The following is a 19,952-nucleotide window of genomic DNA, read 5'->3' on the forward strand; positions in this document are numbered from 1 at the left end:
TTGCAAGGGTTGGGGGGGGAGTTCTTTGGAAGAGAGCTTTCCTGCAATGTTTCGCACATGTTGGAGGTATACAAACGAGCCTGGATTAGATTCAGGGAGATTCCCTGAGACTGTCTCAAAGTCAGAAGGGATTGCATCATAACCGTCATGTCTTAGGCATCAGAGAAACTGGTGGCTCGAAACTTACTACCATTTCCTCATGGTCCTGGGATTCACCCTCCCAAGGCTGGGCACACAATGTGACTTTATCTTCCGACCAGCTCTTTAAAAACCAGGTATCCATTTCACTTCTCAGAGAGGGTGTAGGTAGGCAGAGAGAGCAGGGTGAAGCAGGTGTCAGCTTTTCTGGAAGGAAAATCTGCAGCAATGACCTGACAGCTACCTCTAGTGTCATTCTTCTCTCCTGGGACTGAAACTTGAACTTTTCCGTCTCCACACAGAGAATCGCTCGGCCAGGAGCTGACCTTTCCCGAGCACCAGGAAATGTGATATATGCAGGTATTCTGTAAAGTCAATAGACACCAATGCCCATCAGGGCTTCACTGGCATCTTGGCCAATCACTGAAGGACACTGTTCAAGGTTCTGCACAAGGCAGGCCAAGCTGACTGCAGAAGGCAAGGCAGCATACTGGAAAGAATAGTATGGTTTTAGTTGGAATTTTTGGGTTCAAAATCAACTCTGCTCCTCACTCAGAAAGCCTCAGATGAGTCACTTCACACCCTTGAACTTCAATTTCTCCATCCATAAAACGGAGCTAGGGATTTATAATGGGCACTGTAGAGTGAGAATTTGTCAGAAGCCACAGGCAATCCCTCCAATCACATACATGATGCAAGCTTAGCATCATGAACTACTGGGTGTGTGGGTGTGTTTTATCATCACGAAGATTGTGCATCTAGAGTCACTTGAATGTTTATGACCTTCTTTCTGCTTGTCAAACTGAAATGGCTTCAGCATGGAGGGGCTTGTGCTTTCAGCAGAGGATATTGTTCAGCATGTCTACAGAAATGCAGGGGCGGGGGGTGGTGAGAATAGGTGTTTGAGTTCCTTGTGAGCAACAGAAAGGGTAGGATGAAGGGGGATATGTTTTTCATTCTGTCGGCCTGAATTCCCTCTCCAAATTCCATTCTGGTTATATGATCAGGCTACTGCTGCATTTATGGGTGGCCACAGTCTGGCTGGAGGGGCGGCTTTTGTCAGAAAGGAAGTGCTTTCTTTCTCCAAGCAGTACAAGAGGCAGCAATGTGCACAGGAGGGCAGTGGGGACCTGGTTCTGAAAACTGGTCCCATCCTAGATCTAGGGCTCTGGAAAAGTCTCTCAGCCACTTTGCTCCTATAGCTGCGTTTTTGTCTAATCGGTAGAGTCAGTTTTTCAGAAACGTGCATATTTCATGAAATGATGTATAATTAAGAGCCTAAAAGTTGGGAAGTTGGCTGTCTCATTATTTTGGCTATTGTTAGCATGGACATTATGTAAAATCATCATCCTCTGTGATGCATTTTAAAATTTCCACATATTCCTGTCTTGGGGAATTGTTCTGGCTCCTAGCACAGGTGGGACTCGAGAGGCAGAAATCTTTGTGGAAGAACAAAGTTGCAAACCGAATGATGCCACCTGATTTTCTGATTTTCAACTGTGTTATGTGTTGTTCCAGATCCTGTGGGCACGCCCCAGAATCTGAGAGCAAGCGAGTAAGATGTGGACCCTTTGCCCCCCCATTTCAACCATAGCAGGGCTACATTTCCCTGTCAGATGGGAGGGCTTTGCCCTCGATTTCACTTAATGAGTATTTCCACTGTTAAAAATAAGTTTGAAAACCATTTAGAACATTAGACTTGGACAAGTCCTTATAAATTGGTACGCAGGAAAACCAAGAAACACCTCCACTGACTGGCCAGCTTCTGAGCCGAGAGTTTGCTACACAATATCTTATTTGAATGTCCCAGGAGTCCATGGGATCTAGATTATTCTCTGTATCTAGATCATGTTTGTCATGGGGTGACAAAACTGAGGGTTGGAAAGTCGGTAAGTTTTGGAGTGGGGAAAGAGGTGGTTAGTGGGAAATGACATAGGGAACTTGAGGTTTTCAAAGTATAGAGAACAAAATCTTTAAGGACTGCAAAGCTTGACATCACCCCCATCACCCCGTATCCAATTCACACTGTTCGAGCAAGCACATGAGAATATTCTTACTGTGTGCTCTTCCCCCCAAATAGCATCACTTTCCCGAAACACACTGGGTCAAAGTATATTCATTCACATCAGCTGAGCAAAGGACTCAGACGCTCTGATGCCAATAACTTTCCATCGGCTTCTCTGAACACACCTCGTCCCAGTCCTGGACTGGGCTTGCCATTTTGCAGGACAGCGCAGGAAGCTACTGGGTGGGCAGCAGGTTTTATTTCTAAAGCAACATAGAGGAAAGTTCCATTAAAAAAGGGGGGGGGGTCCACAAAAACACGGAGTCATTCATTTTTTAACTGGGATTCCCTGTCCTATTTCCCTCTAGACAGAAATCATTTCCAGAGTCCCTCCCTCACCCACAGCATTGCACTTTGTAGACAACAGCTTTAGAATCTGCAATGTCTGAACTCAAAACCCCACACATCACATCCAGCCTTGGGCTGCTTCCTTTTCTCCCAACTTGTGCCTACATAATCTCCTGCTTGTAAAAGGGAGACACCCTCGGACCTGGAGAGATAAGCTGTCGGGAAGTGGGGGTGAGGGGAGAAGCACACAGAAACAACCCAGCTGAGTGCCTCTTTTAACTTCCTGATGGCACTTTTTGGCAATGACATTGATTATCCAACCTTCCAGTTCTTGTGCACACCCTCTTCCAAGCCCTTTGGGACACCTCATCTCCTCCTCCTCACTACAAGAGGAGTTACTGCCCCCTTTTAAAGAAGTGGAAACTGAGGCTCCAGAGGGGTTATACATTTTCATCAGGGTTATGTGTAGTGAAAGGGACACCAAGGTGACCCCTGACTTCAACACCTGAAGTCTTAAGCCCCTAACAAGGTTGAGAGAAGAGTTGGACCCAGGCACTCCCTCGGTCTTCGAGGGGAGCTTCTCACCCCTGGGGGTATTTGTTTCTCCATAGCAGTCTGCAATGAAAGGAGGGGAGAGGTGATCCTACAAAGATAAGGTGCTGGTGCTGAGCACCCCATTTACACATACACAACACAAATAGTAAATTAGGAGGTTCCCATGGGGGTCCCCCTGTCCTTCAGAAAGGAAGCTGATGGCTGATGTTTCCACCACTCCACTGTTGTGGCGTATAGTTATTCATCTGACTTCAGGAGTCCCCTTCTTTCTTGCCTCCCCTTGCTTCCCATTTCCCCAACGGCCCGCCCCCCACCCCCTATCCCTTTCCATGGCTGACTACCGGGTGGATGCTGTGGAATGAGGCAGGGATATAAAACTTCTGGTAAACTGTAAGGTAAGGGCTATTCAGACGTAAAATTGTCTTACATTCTCTACAGTTCTCTCTCAATCTCTTTCTCACTTGTCCCAGAAAATGTCATAAGCAAACTTCAAACACTACTTCTCTAATCCTCACGCAGAAATATTCACAGGTGAATCAGTCAGGAAGAGAAAATTTTTACTTTTCCTCTAAGAGCAGAAGAGGTAAAAACCTCACCAAAAGTTCCTTCCAGAAAACGAAAACAGACCCAAATCTGCAAAACCATGAAGGGGCAGGCAGAAAAGTCAAGGTGCATCCAATCATAAGCAGCACCCCATTTTGCCAATTGCCGATTCAGCAAAAAGTTTTCACATTATCAAAGTGGCGAAGATTAAAAAGCAAAAGTTGTGATAGCTTGGAAACCACAATACATCTGTTATTAGGAATACAAACAAGTGTATCACAAGGATCTTTGGTGATGGGGGTGAAACAGACTTACCTTTCCGGAGTTGGAAAAGACCTAGATTCCTGAGCGAACCGGCTCCATGGAGTGACTACCTGGATTTGCAGCAGCGGACTCCCACGTGCGCGCCCCTCCGTGTCACCCCAGCGCCAGGAGAGCCCGCGCCGTCTTTGTGCGGAGCAGAGGCAGAGCAGAGGCAGGCGTAAGTCTGCGAGGGGAGAGTGTGTGACAGTGGGCAGGCTGTGGCCAGCGCAGCCAGCTTTGGCGGGCTTATATAGCAAGCTCCTTCCTCTGTAATGGGACGCCTCGCCTCCAGACATCCTTTCCCACTTTTTCAGTTGCTGAATTAAAGGAACAGCCCTCCCAGCGGAATGGGGTTAGCTCATGAAAGACACACTCACTGCCTGCTCTCTGCCAGGAAGAGAACCCCATTTGCATACAATTTATGGCGAAAGTAGGAATTCCCACTTCCCTCGCCTCCTGTCCTCAACACAGTGCAGCTGTGTGAAGTGTGATTTTTGCTTTTCTCCCCAAACGGATTTTGTAATTGTGAGACAGAAGCCGGGCAGGAGAGAGGGAGCAGATCGGCAGCCCTGGCTCTGTTACTGGGCAGGCTGGAAAGGAGACTTGCCTGGGCTCTGGGCAGCAGCTGCTCAGTGGCACTTCGGAGAAAGCAAAGGGACTGAGCTGAGTTCCTGGAAAGAGGAGATAAAGCCCTTCAAAAGCCTGGGGAGTCTTGGGTTTCTTTCCGCCAGCAGGGAGATAACCCAGGATTAGACCTCAGCAGGTGGGACAGCCCTGGCAGCAAAGATCAGTCAGTCCTGCTTCTCTAATGTGGGAGCCAGCCCTGTCCAGCTGCCTGGGGTATCACTGTCCCTGTGGATTTTTTAACATTCTGCATGGTTCTGTCTTCTAAGTTGCTTCTTTGGGTAAAAAGTCTATAGGGTTTCTTTTCCGTGCTGAAAGGTGTCCGCCACGAAAGAAAAAAAGGAAAAAAAAAAGCAGCAACTTAATCTTCGAGACATAAACTGTGCTTTTGCTCTCCAGCCTGCTGTGGATTCCTTCCAAGCTCTGAGTCATCCACTCGTTAGGTGGTTAACATGCTCAGAGTATCCGCAGGGCACACACAGGCATTTGAGGGAGCGGGGAAGAAGCCAGGGCCTGGCACCCACGCTTGAGCTTGTCACAGCACATAGTTTTGTGGTAGTGGAGGAAAGTGAGAGACCAAATAACCTGTAGCTACCACGGGACCCTCCCTGTGAAGTCTGTATGAGGAGCTGTGTAAGGTACTCTCAAACATTCTTTCAGTGCATTCTCACATTCTCTTAGTGCAATAGGGCTGGGTATTGTCCCCATTTTACAGATGAAGAAACTGGGATTCAGAGAAGTGATGTCGCTTGTCCATGTGAATACATCTGGCAAGAGTTTGGGTGACTGCACTGAGCCCCATCGCTCCTCCTATTACACATTGCTGCCCAGAACATGTGAGACCATATTATTTTTTCTTTTTTAATGAGGTGCCATTATTTTATATTCTTGTTAATTTTTCTTTCACAGTATAGGGTTTCTCCTTTCACATGTGCTCACCATAAATGTGAGATGATATTGAAATGATGTTTCCATCTTAATTGATTATAGATCCACTTGTCTAAAAATCAGTCATATTTGAGTCTGGAAGTATATCCTTGTTCCACAAAGGTATTTAAGGAGATCTTTGGCTTTTTAAGTCACAACTGATAATGGAAGTTTCAATTAAGATATCACATTTATTATCATTATTGCACTGGGCCTCAGTTTACCCCTTTTGAAAGAAGTGGGAAAAGATTAGGTCACCCTTAGAGTCACTCAGGCTCTGGCATTCTAGGATTCTCTGTGACCCTCCCAGACAGCAAGAAAGTCCATAAATAGTCATGTCATAAAACAATTCATTTGAACTTTTGAACCATTTTGGCTGATACAAATGTTGTTTTGGAAGTCTCATCTACTGTGTTTTAGCCAACACATACGGGATAGCCTGAGACTGTGTTTTTCAACCAGTAGTAACTGCTTCCATGCCTATTGGCTTCCCTAAGGCTACTGAGTTTATCTCTTGGGTCAGGGAGCAAAATGTTAGAACAGTGTATAGTACATGTCATGTGCTATATCGACCATATTGGCATATAACATAATCAAAATATATTTGCAAGTATGTGTGTGCATTTAAACGAGACTAGAAAACATGCTGAAAACTAGATGACAGATATGGCTTCTGGGGATGTCCTAGCTCTGGCCGCCTGTCCTGGTTGTATTCCACAGTCAATAATTAGGGCATACACACATGGTGTAGCCAGTGCCAGTGAAAACAAAGCCCCAAATGACCAGACTGGCCCTCGAAGCTGGAGGAAGACCAGTAAAACAGACAGACAAGAATATTATTAAACATTAAGTGAAGAATTATCACTGAAGTGTATTCTGATAACCTAGAGATGACTGATTTTATTTATGCACCTTCGAAGAGGTGCTTATGAAAGGTGCTATCTCTAAAAACCCATGTGGAATCTTAAACCACATCTTGACTTTTGAGTGAGGACTTGTTTTCCAACTATGGGCCTTTTGCAGTGTCTGTTTCAGGCAGATGGCTCTGCATAAGCCAGGTGCTCGCTGCTACCCAAACCTTTGCTAATGCGCTACTTCCTAGAACCCTTACCCCCACCTTCTCTCATCCACTAAGCCAGTGCAATCAAGGAGTATCCTAGATTTCTCCCACAGGCTACGCTTCCGTGCATCATAGCAATTTGTAACTGTTAGGCACCAATGCCTCTACTTGGTGTAATTTTGTGTACGTTGACTTAGTTGTTCCTCCATTATGCTGGAGTTCTGAGGGCAGTGATCATACCTGTCTTTTCTGTGCCTGGCATAGACTATGGGGTAGTGTAGAAGCTCAGCAAATGTTTACTGAATGAATGAAGTAATGGAGGAATGAGAGAATGTTTGACATACTATGCTTTATAAGTAAATTCTTTCTTTTGCATTCACAGAACGTGGGAGGGAAACTAGATTATTGTTTCTGACACATCCATCACACAGACGAGGAAAGGGGACCCTGATCTACCCAAGTCATGGACATGGTCTTTAGAGTTAGAACAAATCAACTGGACCACACTAGATATTACGCAGAGAATGTTTATGGAACTAATAACCATTCATCTTCCTTGGCAGAGGCTGTACATCTTGGCATCTGATCTTTTACTATTGCATCCTTCTCAGTAGGGTAAGCACTTTTTTCCACGTGAGAAGGCAGAGTGAATGCTTGTAAACACCACCTCTGCACGAAATTCTCAGCCAAAGAATGATTTTGTTATTGTTCATTTGCAATCCTCATTCACAGTTGCTGGTGGAGGCTGTGGCTTGGAGACTAGAGGCATCATGGGGGTTCATCTTAGGTGAGATCATTCTCATTTCCTTGAAGGTCTGTGAAATGCCATACAATTTTTTTCCAGATCTATCAACGAATGAATATTGGCCAGAACTACTGCTGTGTGAGGAAGTCAAGCATCCATTTGTTAAGTTCTGCCATCTACTTCCCACATGACCCTCTTACTCCCTACCCCTGCTCACTCACTCCTTCACCGCCCCAACCACCTCTTCTTCTTCTTGGGATTCATCTAGTGTGCTAACACCCATCCAAACGTTCCACATGACTCTAAAACTGCCAGAGACTTTCCCGAAGCGCTGAAGCTGCTCTGGCCCAACACAATGGACCAGTCATTCAGTGAAATGATTTATTTAGTTTCCCAACTTGCTGCCTGCATGTCTTTGTTTAGTGCTCACTTCTCTATCTTACCTCACTTTTTTTTAGACAATAAAGCACAAAAAAGTTCAAAGACAACTTTGAATAAATGACAAGATAAAGGAGAGCTTCCCTGACTGATGGAATAGGGTGAATGAGCTGTATAATAAACCAAAAGTAGACTGTCCACTCAGCATGGGAAGAGCTTTGGATTGGAGTGGGTTCCAGTCCTGATCAACTTCCTGCACGACATTGGGCAAATCCTTCCTTTTTTCTGACCCTCCATGTTCTGGTTACCAACAAGCCATCATTAAGTATCTTAACTAAAGTTTTAAATAAAAAAAATTGGAGAAATAATTCAGAGTCCTTTGAGCCTTTGCACATTCAATTCTATACATGGGATAACACCCACCCCCCACCCTGCTCCCACAAACACACAAGACAAATTCCTATATTATTTTTCAAGATTTACTTCATAGTAAAGAAAGTTTCCATGACCTTCTATTTAGGGAGAAGTGCCCCTCCTCCCTGTTCATCCAGACTTCCAGGTTTTATCTTCAGCAATTGCACACTTGTCTGGTTGTATTAGAGGATGAAGATTTCAAGGACTGCAGGGGTTAAAGATAGAGCACTATCAAGCTATTGGCAGCCCCGCCAGGGAGCTGACTCACATAGCACAGCAGACCTCTCCCGTCTTTTCCACTGCAACCCTCAGCAGTGTATTTCAGTCAATCTGTCTGTTCTGCTCCCTACTCTGTCTCTGGTGAATCCTCTCAGCTCCTGTACTTGTACCTCTGGCCTACACCGCAGTTTTTTTTTTGCATAAATAAATAAATCTTTAAAAAAAGATTTCAAGGATTGGCATCTATGCCATACCATTTGAAATCTAGTAATTCCTGCAAACCATGGTTTTAGGAAGGACTATGATAGCCTGTGATGGATTATGGAGGTAAAAACCAACAAAAAATTTTCTTGAAATGATTTGTTTGGTGACTTAGGTCTGTATTATTATCACCAATTTATTCATCCATTTCCCAAGGGGATGATGAGAACTCCATGTAGGCAAGAACTTTGCCTTCCACCCCAAAGCCCCAGGAAGTCAGTGAATGTTCCCAGGAAATGACTGACTGGCTGAGTGATAGAAAATGTGGAAAGGGCAAAATATTGGTACACGTAGTTTTGAGTTCTGATCACCTTGATCATTTACAAGATGAATGAGAAAATCATGTCCCTTCTCTGAAACTTAAATTCCTCAGTGAGCTGGATAAAAATCCCGACCTTAAGAACCTCCCACAGTTGGTGTGAAGACCAACTAAGAGTAACAGAGAAAGTGCTTGGTGAACTATAATGTCCTTTGCAAGTTTTCTGATGATGAATGATTTCCCCCCTAAAAACCCCAGTTCAAAGCTTGCACATTGCATAGCTGCGTTGTTTCAACATCATCTAAACTATTTCTGGGCTTCTTGGAAGGATTAATGGCGGGGGGCAATGGGAGTTGAAGTCACCTGGTGCTGTCTTGTCTCCTAAGACTTTCTAGAGACCACTTCTTCACTGGAGGCTGAAGTGGAAGTGTTGAAAAAACCAGCATAAGTGGACAGGCTGGACTTGTGTTCACTGGAGAGGATTAGAGAGGTGGTTGTTGTCATCTTCACTGACCTGAGCCCAGGCTGCCCTGACCAATACAAGTGATTCAAAGCATCTCTGGTTTAATGTAAGTCACAGGGAACACACAGATTCGAAGTCAATGCGGATTGAATTTCTTTGATTGATTTGCCACAGCTGAGATAGGTACTTGTGAAGAAGTATAGTTTGCCCCTTATTTCTCTCATTGGTTTTCTTAGATTTCTTTATGGACACTGATGGATAGCAATCGCTCACAGTTATTGAGTAGTTCCTGTGATGTAGGCACTATTTAAGCAGTTTACATGTATTAAGTCCTGTACTCTCTGTAATGTATCTTCTGGGTAGCTGCCATCATTATTTCCATTTTGCAGATGTGGGTTATGAGGTACAGAAAGTTCAAGAAAGTTGGCCAAGACACATGAGTAATAAATGAGAGCAAGCCCAGGTTAAGCCTCTAACCCAAATTTCCTATTTTGAGGGGAGTTTCCTTATATATTTAACAATCATTGGAAGGCAAAGATGGCATTCTTGGACTCAGTTGATTAACCATGGAGTTTGTGCATAAAGATCCAATGAGGTAAGAAGGGCTTTTGTTATGTTTCTTGAGTCCTGTGGTGCTGGGTGCAGTGCAGTGCAGTGAAAAGACCATGTCTGTGCTAATGATGGAATTTTAGTATCTGGCTTTAAAAAAAAAAAAAAAAAAAAAAAGTATCCGGGCCTCCCCGGTGGCGCAGCGGTTGAGCGCTGGGTTGCGAAGCTGCGCACGCGGCCTCTGCGGCACCGGTTCGATCCCCGGCTGCTCCCCGGCCACCGGAGGAGGGTCCCACATGGCGTGCAGACCTCTCCTGCCGCCCGCTGCTCCCCTCAGCAGTGTACTTCGGTCCTTCTGCCTGCTCTGCTCCCTGCTCTGGCTCTGGTGAATTCTCTCACCCTCCCGCGCTTCTGACTGTACCCAGTGCATGTATAAACAAAACAAACAAAAAACAAAACCAGCAAACAAATAAATAAAGCATGCCTCTATTAAAAAAAATAAATAAATAAAATAAAATTAAAAAAATGTATCCTGCCCTAATTCAAGCAGTAACTAGTTATGGAAAGGAGTGGGACCTTGGGAAAATTACATCTGTGATGGGTCACTCATTTTTGAATGGGTACAGTAATATGCAATATTTCTTGGAGTAATTCTTGGGATTATAGGAAATCCTGAGACAGTCAAATGTTTAGACTTGCCACATTCTATCACCTCAAAGTAGTAGCCATGGCCTGTTATAGGCAAGTCACTTATTCTATTGTGGGCATTTATTTTGTCATGTGTAAATGATGAAAAAGATCATCTCAGAGCTATGTTCCAGAAATGTGCTCGCTAAAATAAGAATGCCAATTTAAAAAATGTATGAGCAAATAAAAAAATATATAGCTTCTTTAGTTATAGATCATGAGATTCCCAAACTGAGTTACTGGTTACACTATTTACTCAAATGTCTTTCATAAATTTTCTCAGCAACCTGCTGTGCAAATGCCCCCTCCTCCTCCACCCCCACCCCCCGCCACCACACACACACACACTCTATGCACATGCACATGCACATGCACATGCATGCATGAGCTCACTGAAATGAGTGTTCTCCTGAAGGGAGGTTAGTGTTGTTCTGAGAGATTACTTGCCTGGGAGAAACAGTATTAACTTCCTTTGAAAGGTGGAACTACATTTGCTTATTCATTCAACAACAGCCTTTAGAGTCCCGTTCTCCCATTGTTTTCCAAGGCTTTACACAATCCATTTCTTCAGGTGATGCTGGAAAATCCTCCCCTATTGAGAATCAGCTGGACAACATAACTTCCCTCAGAGCTAGAAGCCTTCTCAGCAAGATCCAGCCATTTATGTGCTGTTATGCGAGTCAGTATCTCCCTTGGAGGGTCCCCTGGGCTGGCCCTCTGTCCTGACTGGCTCATCTTACCTCCGTTCCCTCCCTGCCCCACAGCTTTTCAACTGTAGCACTGGTAACAACAGCTTGTATTTCCTAGTAACATTATGAAGCATTAACATTATTTCAGTCCTCACACCTACACTGCCCCCATATTTCAGGGGGAAACTGAGGTGAGAAAAGGTCAAGAGATTTGCTTAAATTGACATACCCAGTATGTGGTTTGACAGAAAGTCCCTACCTGCAAAATACTGGGGTCTTTGGTTTCCACTGCAGAAGCCATTGATAAAGAACATGATTTAATCAGTTTTATGAGGTACAGTGGTATAGTGGATGCCTGTATTTCAAACGAGATAGATGAGCGTTTTGGCCCAGCTCTGGCATTGATTAATGTGTGAAATATTTGAAATTCCTTCACTCCTGTGAGCCCCCCTCTGTATTATTGTCTGGAAAATGTGAGTGAAGTTATTCACTTCACCCAGTGAACAGAAAGACAGCAGTAGACTGAATAATAACCCCTCAAGATGGCCAGGCCCTAATTCCCAGAACCCGTGAATGTTACATGGCAAAAGGAACTTTGCAGACATGACAAAGTTAAGGTTGTGACATGAGGAGAGACAAAGGCAGAAGGAGATGTGATTAATGGGAGGGAAGGCAGGGGCCGGAGATTAAAGTAATGTGGCCACTAATCAAGGGATGCTGGCAGTTACTGGAAGACAATAGAAGCAAGGAATAAAAGAAGGAAGGAACAGATTCTCTCCTGGAGCCTCCAGAAGGGACCAGCCCCATGGGCAACCTGATTTTAGCCCAATAAAACTCATTTGGGACTCTGCCTCCAGAATTGTAAGAGGGTGCCTTTTTTAAAAGATTTATTATTTATTTATTTATAAATACAAAAATTGTGGTGTAGGCCCTCTGGCCTCTGGGGGGCAGTGAGAGGATTCCCCAGAAACAGAGTGGGGAGAAGGACAGGCAGATCTACTGAAATACACTGCTGAGGGGAGCAGCAGACGAAACAGAGAGGTCTGCTGCGCCATGTGTGTCAGCTCCCTGGCCGGGGATCGAACTCATGCTGCAATGGCTGGTGATAGCTTGATAGTGCTGAGACTTTAACCTCTGTGCCACCAGGGAGGCCCTGTATTTGTTGTTTTAAACCACTAAGTTTCTAGTTATTTCTTACAGCAATCCTAAGAAACAAACAGGAGAACTAAATGGAATGCTTCAAGTGCCCAGTGTGTAACTGGACCTCAAAAAATAGTAATTCCATTTCAGTGGATTTTCAAATACCTCTTGTTACTGCTCCACTAACATGTTTTTTAGGTATTGGCTGGAAGACATGGAAAGAAAGAGAAATCAGAGGGAGCAGCAACCCCATCATTTACTTGACAGTTTTGAAGTGGCCTCTTGATGTGGGAGCTTGGCAGTGCTGAGTGATTTAGCCCAGAGAAAGGAGCAAAACTGGACTCAAACATTACATCCTTATCATTCCAGAGTCAGCCTGACCCTAATAAGTGTCAGGCTTATCTGTAGCTGCTCATCTATAACTCTGTGGACTCGTCCTCCGCACACTTTGTCAAGTTGAAAAGAGCTAAGAGAGCATGTGCTCCAGGGAGAGACAAGGAACGGAGGCCCTGGGCAGTTGTCTGCTCTGCCCACACAGTGTGAGCTGTGGTGAGCTGAGGCTCACATCCAGATCTCTTCTTGGCATAATGTTTCACATGGAGGAAGCCACTTGTCTAGATTTCTGGAAGACCCACAAACCCCAGAGGATTTTATTGCTTCAAAAATCTTCCACACACATTGAGGTTCTTCTATTCAGAGAGAAAAGACATAAAAGAGGAGTTGAGAGGAGGAAGTGGACACATGCCAGTCTCCCAACTCCCTTCTGTGCTTCTGCGCACGATTCTCAAGTCCTAACTCTCTCCTCAGCTTCCCTCTGGCTTCCTTTTCGCTCAGTGAGCTCATCATGTGGAGCTGCGGTATCTGGGGACTGAAGGAGCCCCTTAGTGAGACACTAAGTCTTCCAGACAATGTCTCAGAGAACAGCCTCTGTAGGGAAAGTTCAAAGTCTTTCTTAATTCTTTGGAACACCTGCCTAGGCCAGGATTGGACTTGACTTGTGGATGAATATTATATGGGGAGTGCTCTCCAGTGAGTAGAGATAGATGACTCATCCATAAGGCAGATGGTTTAGGATTTCCCCCATGGAAATACTTTATAAGGAAATTACGGTGAAGACTTGATAATCCCTATGGGCAGGAGGAGGTGGGGGCCAGGATGAATCAGCGAGACAGCTGCCTTGTAGAAGACCAGCTGAGGGGAATCTCGCTTTGAACTGTATTCTGCTAGTAGCTTATCTAAGCCAGTAAAGTTTTGCCAAGGAGAGCTCCTCTGGGGGCCTGGTTTAATGAGCAAAAGTCAATAGTCAGTGGTTGCTTTTACAGGAAGTGCAAATATTTTAGCTTTTTAGCGAATTGCAATTTTGTTTGCACAGTTAATCTATTAAGTAATTTATAGGAAGTTGCTGGTATTCAGCTACATTTGACCTACAAATAGGGCACTTCATGTTAAATCAACTGAATATGTTCCAAGTTATATCTCCAAAGCTGTGACAAAGACAAATTCCAGAGCAGACCTTGGATGACTATAAAGTAGCTTTGTCATAGGAAAATAGGCCAGGTTGGTGTAGGGGATAATCTTTCTGAAGGCAGGGAGTAACTTAGCCCTCTAATTCTGTGAACCATGGTTGGCCAATGGACTCCTTTCTGCCATGTGTGTGTATTTATATCTAAGCTCCACGTAAAATCTCGGTGGAGCAGGGAGACATCCAATCTATAATACATCTATTCTAGAATAGTCCCTTGCAACAATGACTTGGCCCAAAATGTTAACAATGCTGAGTTTGAATAATGCTGATCTAGTGAGAATGTAGAGATTTGGGGACCATGACAATTACCTACTGTGTGAGACCTGCACTTAGACCCAAAAAATCACTGTGTAACATTCATTACTATGGGGAGAACTAACCCAAAAGACATGCAATGGGACTGTGTGTGTGAGAAGTTGTAGGTTTAGTGAGATGTGAGGACAGCCATCTCCCCAAACACAGCCCCAGGAAGTGAGGAGACCTCAGTACATCAGAGCCATGGACTGTGCCCTGAGTGGTCTCCCAGGCCTTGCCAAGAGCCAAGCACCACAGGTGGGTACAGAAGGCACAGAGCCAGTCACATGCATTAATGGGTGCAGTCTTGAATGACATTACTGGCCATGGGTAGAGAAGAATGAGGCATACAACTCTTTCCCATATTCTGGGCCACGAAAGATCCTGACTTCTGAATACACAGGTGGGCAAAGAGAACAGTTCCCCAACACAGATCATTAAATTTCCTACTAGTTGGGTGAAGACTTTGAAAAGAATGGCATGGTTGAGAGAAATAAGGAACGGGATGTTTCTTCTACTCCAACATCTACTAATAGGCTACAGACATAAAAATACCAGCTATGACTAACCAGAAAGTGCTGGTTTCCTTCCCCCTTCTTACGGAGAACAATCACAAATGAACAGATTTTCCTGTTTTTAGGGAAGTTACATGATGGTTAGAGATGAGACCGACAGGTATGCCAAACTTTCCAATACCTAAGCAATCTGTATTGGCGACTACCTGTTTTGGAGGATGTAGCTGTGGCTAATTAACTATTTCCTTTGTGTATCAGATGTTCCTTTCTCCAAAGATGCTGAGATCAGAGGATAAAGAGTTTGTCTCCCAGACCTCTAAATGCTTTTTTGCTGTCTAACTCAAACAGGTTTCCTCTGGGTGATGAGATTGTCCAATATCAACACCATTTTCTAGGTATTGAATGAGCCAACAGGATTTGACCAGTACCTGAACAGTGGCTGTTATGTAGTAAGCACTCAATAGGCATTTATTTTATTTATAGTTGAATCTAATCGTCTTTGAAGGGCAAACCTGGATTTAGAAAATCCTGCTCACAAATTTCCTTGTAAAGACAGCCAATTTAATTCAGTATGAATTATTGATGGTTTGTGTTTACCTATTGCAATACAAATAACAACCCTAATCTTTTGTTCTGTAGCAGAGTTGGCGACAGTGAGAGCTGCTGTAACCGAGAATGGATGAACTGGAAGACAGAATGGTAGTTTTTGTTTGAGATCTGATTTGGTCAACAAGATGAGTTCTAAAGCATCCATGCCTTTATTCTGCAAACATTTATTGGGCTTGGGCACATGTCACACCTTGGGTATAGGTAATGGGAGCATGTCGTGGGCATTTGAAGGTGTTCTATCCAGATCTGAAGGAACTAATAGGCCATGGGGGAGAAAGGAGCAGAAAGAGGTCACTGCAAAACTGAGCTGCTGTCATGCAAGTGTCCATAAAAGGTTAAGGCAGGGACACAGAGGGACAGCGAATAGAACTGCTTGAATACTTTGACCCTCAGGAAACTCAGGAGAAAAGGCAGGGAGAAAAAATACATTGAAACTGTCTATTCTTCTGTGTATCTTTTTCTTTTTTTTTTTTTTTTTGAGGTAACATTGGTCTACATCATTGTTTGTGTATTGGAAGTACAGGACTTTGCCCTGAAGGTGTTATTACCACACCACACCACCACCACGATAACCATAGTCCATTGTGCTTATTCCCGACCTCCCCTGTCTGCCCCCATCCCCATCCCATGGGCTCAGTCTATAGCCAGCTTTCTAGGGTTAGTTCTTAGCTTGGTTTCTCCATATCCTACATACAGGTGACACCACCTGGTATTTGTCTTTCTCCTTCTGACTTTCTTCACTTAGCATAATCCCCTCCCGGTCTACCCACGTTGGCACAATATCAAGAATTTTTTTTTTTTTTGGATAGCTGAGCAGTATTCCACTGTGTATATATACCACATCTTCCTCTTCATTGTATCGTGAATGAGTATCTACTATGTGCTAATTACTATGTAAGACAGTGAGTAAAGGGGGTGCAGTGCCCCCTCACAGAACTTTTAGACTCATGGAAGAGACAGCTAATAAATACATAATCACACAAACAGGCACACAATTACAGTAACGAGTGTGATGAAAAAAAGGCCAAGTAACTGTGAGACACTGTCTTTGTTCCCACTACCTGGTCTAAGTTCATTCCTGAGACATGAGAATTTTCATCTCCATTTTGCTGAAGAGTCAGCTGAGGTTCCCAGTGGTGAAGTTCTTTGCCCAAATCCACATGACTGGTAAGTGTCAGGACTCGGATTAGAACCTAGAACCACACATGCTTCCAACTCCAAACTGTTCACTAGGAGTCCCTGGTCTAAGAGCACCCCAATCAGGGACAGAGTCTTAGAAAAACAGTCATTCAGCAAATTCCTTCTCTTCAGTGTTTGTTTACTTGTATATCTTTAGCATGTACTGCCAACTGAGGAGTTGATCTATACTATCTCATGTTAATTTATGAATGTGGGCTAGTCTTGCTTAAGAGAGGACATGGAAAGTCTGACTTCCACCCACTCCCACCCACTCCTGTCTAGGCTGATGCTGATTGTGGAAGACCTTATTAAATATTCATCCATTTAAGTCATTAAGTTTGAAGTTTTTATGGTGTTGCAAACAGATTACAAAATAATGGACTAAGATAACCCAGTGGTGCTGAGTTGGGGCTTGAAATCATGCAGACCTGGGTTCAAATCCCAGCTCAGCTACTTACGGGCTGTATGTTCCTGGGAAGGGCTGTCCACCCGCTGAATCTCTGCATCTTTATGCATGAAATGGAGACTAGAACACCCACCTCCAGTCAGTTGTTAGGAGTCAGTGAGACAAAGCACTTGGGAGCAGGCCTACAATATTGAAAGTACAAGACAGTTGGTCATTATGATTATTTCCAGATTTTCTTCTTTACTGAAGAAAAAATCATCTGAACTATCAAACACAGTTTCCTCTGCAGCTTTTACTTCATTTCGAAAGCTAAAAAAGGAGTTGGAGACTTACGGTAGTATTTTATTTCTCCCTGAATTCTTTCCCCTGCCTTTACTAAGAGGAGGTCTGATTTGTTTCACCCTTTGGTTTATGCCAGTGTTTTGCTACCTCAGGGGGCAATTGGAAGTGACTGGAGACATTTCTGGCTGTCACGACTTGGGGGGTAGTGCTACCGGCAACTGGTGGGTGGAGGCCAGGGATGCCTTGGAACATTTTCCAATGGCAGGAGAGCCTCCTCAAACAAAGAATTATCCAGCACAAATATGGCAATAATGTTGAGACTGAGGAACCTGGTTTATAGCTTCCGGCGGCGCGCACACACACATATGAGCTCACCCCCCCCCCCAATCCCCCAGCACACATGGAGGGAGCAGTGTGTGCAGAGCCAGGGGTGAGTTCCAGAATGATGTCATGCTGGGGGAGACCCACACAGGCCTGCGGTGAGACACATCACACGTGGGGGATCTCATCATTTCCGGGCAGACCCCGGCACCTCGGCGTCGCCGCCGCCTCATATCCTGCTCTGGTCCCCCAGGGGAGTTCAGGGAAACCTCACAGCAGATGGGGTTTCACTTAGCCACATTCTCTGTGGCCAGATCGGATTACATTGACAGCAGCACTGGCTCTGAAGACCCAAGATTGCCTGGTACTCTCTGGGCAGGCCTTTCACCTTCACGACCCAAACTCACCCCCAGACAGGCAAGGAGAGGGGTGCTCTGGCAGTTCTGGCAATCAAAAAGAAGAAAGCTAAGAATAGAAAAAATCTGAAATGAACATCAATGTCCTCTTTTCAGGGCAGGCACTGGATATTTCTGGCTGTTTATTTCTTGTGCTTTTCATGGTCGGTACCAGGAGTCTGTAATTTTTAAAATAGAAATCTATAACTAATTAGATGTCTCAGAGTTTATATTTCATGTGAAAGAATAAGAGGGGGCACTAATTACTGAGCAGTTACTGTGTGATGTTGGGCCAATATTTTCTCATGTAATCCTAAAACAGCACTGAGTAGGTCTGCGTGTGCCCTTGGATGCTGACATACTGGAAAGTAAAGGAAAGAGGTTCACCCACAGGCAAGAACTACAGAGTGGCAAAGCAGGATTCCAACCCAAGCTTCACTTCATTCAAGACTTGGGTCTTACCCGGGACTTAGGTGCTTCTCACTAGTAAGGAGGGAGCTAACTTTTGCATAAAGCTTGGCTAATCCAAAACCTCCCACCACTGCCATGGAAGAATTTAGGACAGTGCTCTTCAGCGCACAGGGGAAGAAGGTGAAGTGAGTGCCAAGTAACTGCCCTCTCTCACCTGGCCTTGCCACCGCTGCTGCCCCTGTGGTATTTCCAGGTGTTACCAGTCCTCAGCGCGGCCCATGCTCTCAGTGTCCCTGCGGTCATGGTTATCTGATGAATAGTGCCAAGACTCCAGGATGCACCTGTGCAGAGACAAAATATATTTATTGGGGTAAGGACAGCTGCTATAACAAAAAGAGAAGACACACAAATTCAGTGGCTTAACAAAATGGAAATTTGTATCTCGCTCATTTACAGACCTGTTAGGGGGTTGGCACTCTTTCATGCAGTGATACCAGATTCAACCTACAGCTTTAATGTCTTGGCTTCTGTGGAGACTGTGATTAACGGCAGTAAGCCAGCAGGAGCAGGAAAAGCAAGGACGAAAACATGGGTGGCTTTAGGGACTTGATGCAGCAGTGTATTCAAGTAGTAACATTCCATTGGCTGGAGCCCAATCACAGAGCCACACTTAGCTGCAAGGAAAGCTGGGAAATGTAGCTCCCCTGTTGTCCTGGGAAGATGAGGAAGTGAGTATTATGTATAGACTCTCTCTGTTACAGGGGGATCTCTGAAGTTTGTTCTTGAACTTGGAAGAGATGGTCAGGAATTTGGGGGAAGTTTTGATAAGTAACAGATATGGTGGTACCCCAAGATCACATCATTCAGTTGGCTAATTCTATTACAGCCCTCCATCCTGGTAACTGTGATGGGCTCAGGACAAGGTGACTGAGCTATATCCCCATAGGGTGAAAGTAAAACCTGTGGGAAGAAGAGTCAGTGGGGTCCTCTTATCACTGTTCCATGTGAATCTGCCCAAGTTGTAACTAATTCATTGATTCACTTAGTTAATGCCAGGCAAGGGACCTAAACATCAGTCTCTGCTCTTGAAGAGTTTAGGCCAAGTGTGAAAAAGACAAGGAGCAGAACAGCTACAATCCAGTGGCCTGAGTGCTGTGATGGAGACTGGCACAGGCCAGATGAGGTTCATCTAACCCAGGCTGGAGGACAGTTGGGTAGAGGAGCAACATGTGCAAAGACAAGGAGGCACGGAAAGGCACTCGAGTGATGAGTGGGTTAGGAGTGATGGGGAGTAAATCCATGAGGAAGGGAGAATCATTGTTAAATTAATTCCTGAAGTGTACTGTGTGTTCACCTAGGGGTATGAATTTATTTACCTTTTCTTATCTCCCCAAAAGACAATATCCACTGGGAATCAGACTTCTAATGGGACTAAATGGAACTCCCACAGCTGGCCTGATGAGAATTCGCTGCTTACCCACAATGACCTGGGCACTACCAACACTCCTGTGTGCATGTCACTAGGCTAAGAACTTTCTCTTATTATGTTCCCTCGGCACTGTAGTGTGTACACAATCTCTGTTACAAATTCTAGTCTCATAGCAATGGTGCATGTCAGAATGGCCATTGATTCTCTACCCGCTTAGGAACCACTGCCTGTTCTCCCAGGGATGCTCCAACACAATGATGTCCTTCCTCTTGCCATCTC

Source organism: Talpa europaea, assembly GCF_964194135.1.
Source record: "Talpa europaea genome assembly, chromosome: 7".
NCBI classification, from domain to species: domain Eukaryota; kingdom Metazoa; phylum Chordata; class Mammalia; order Eulipotyphla; family Talpidae; genus Talpa; species Talpa europaea.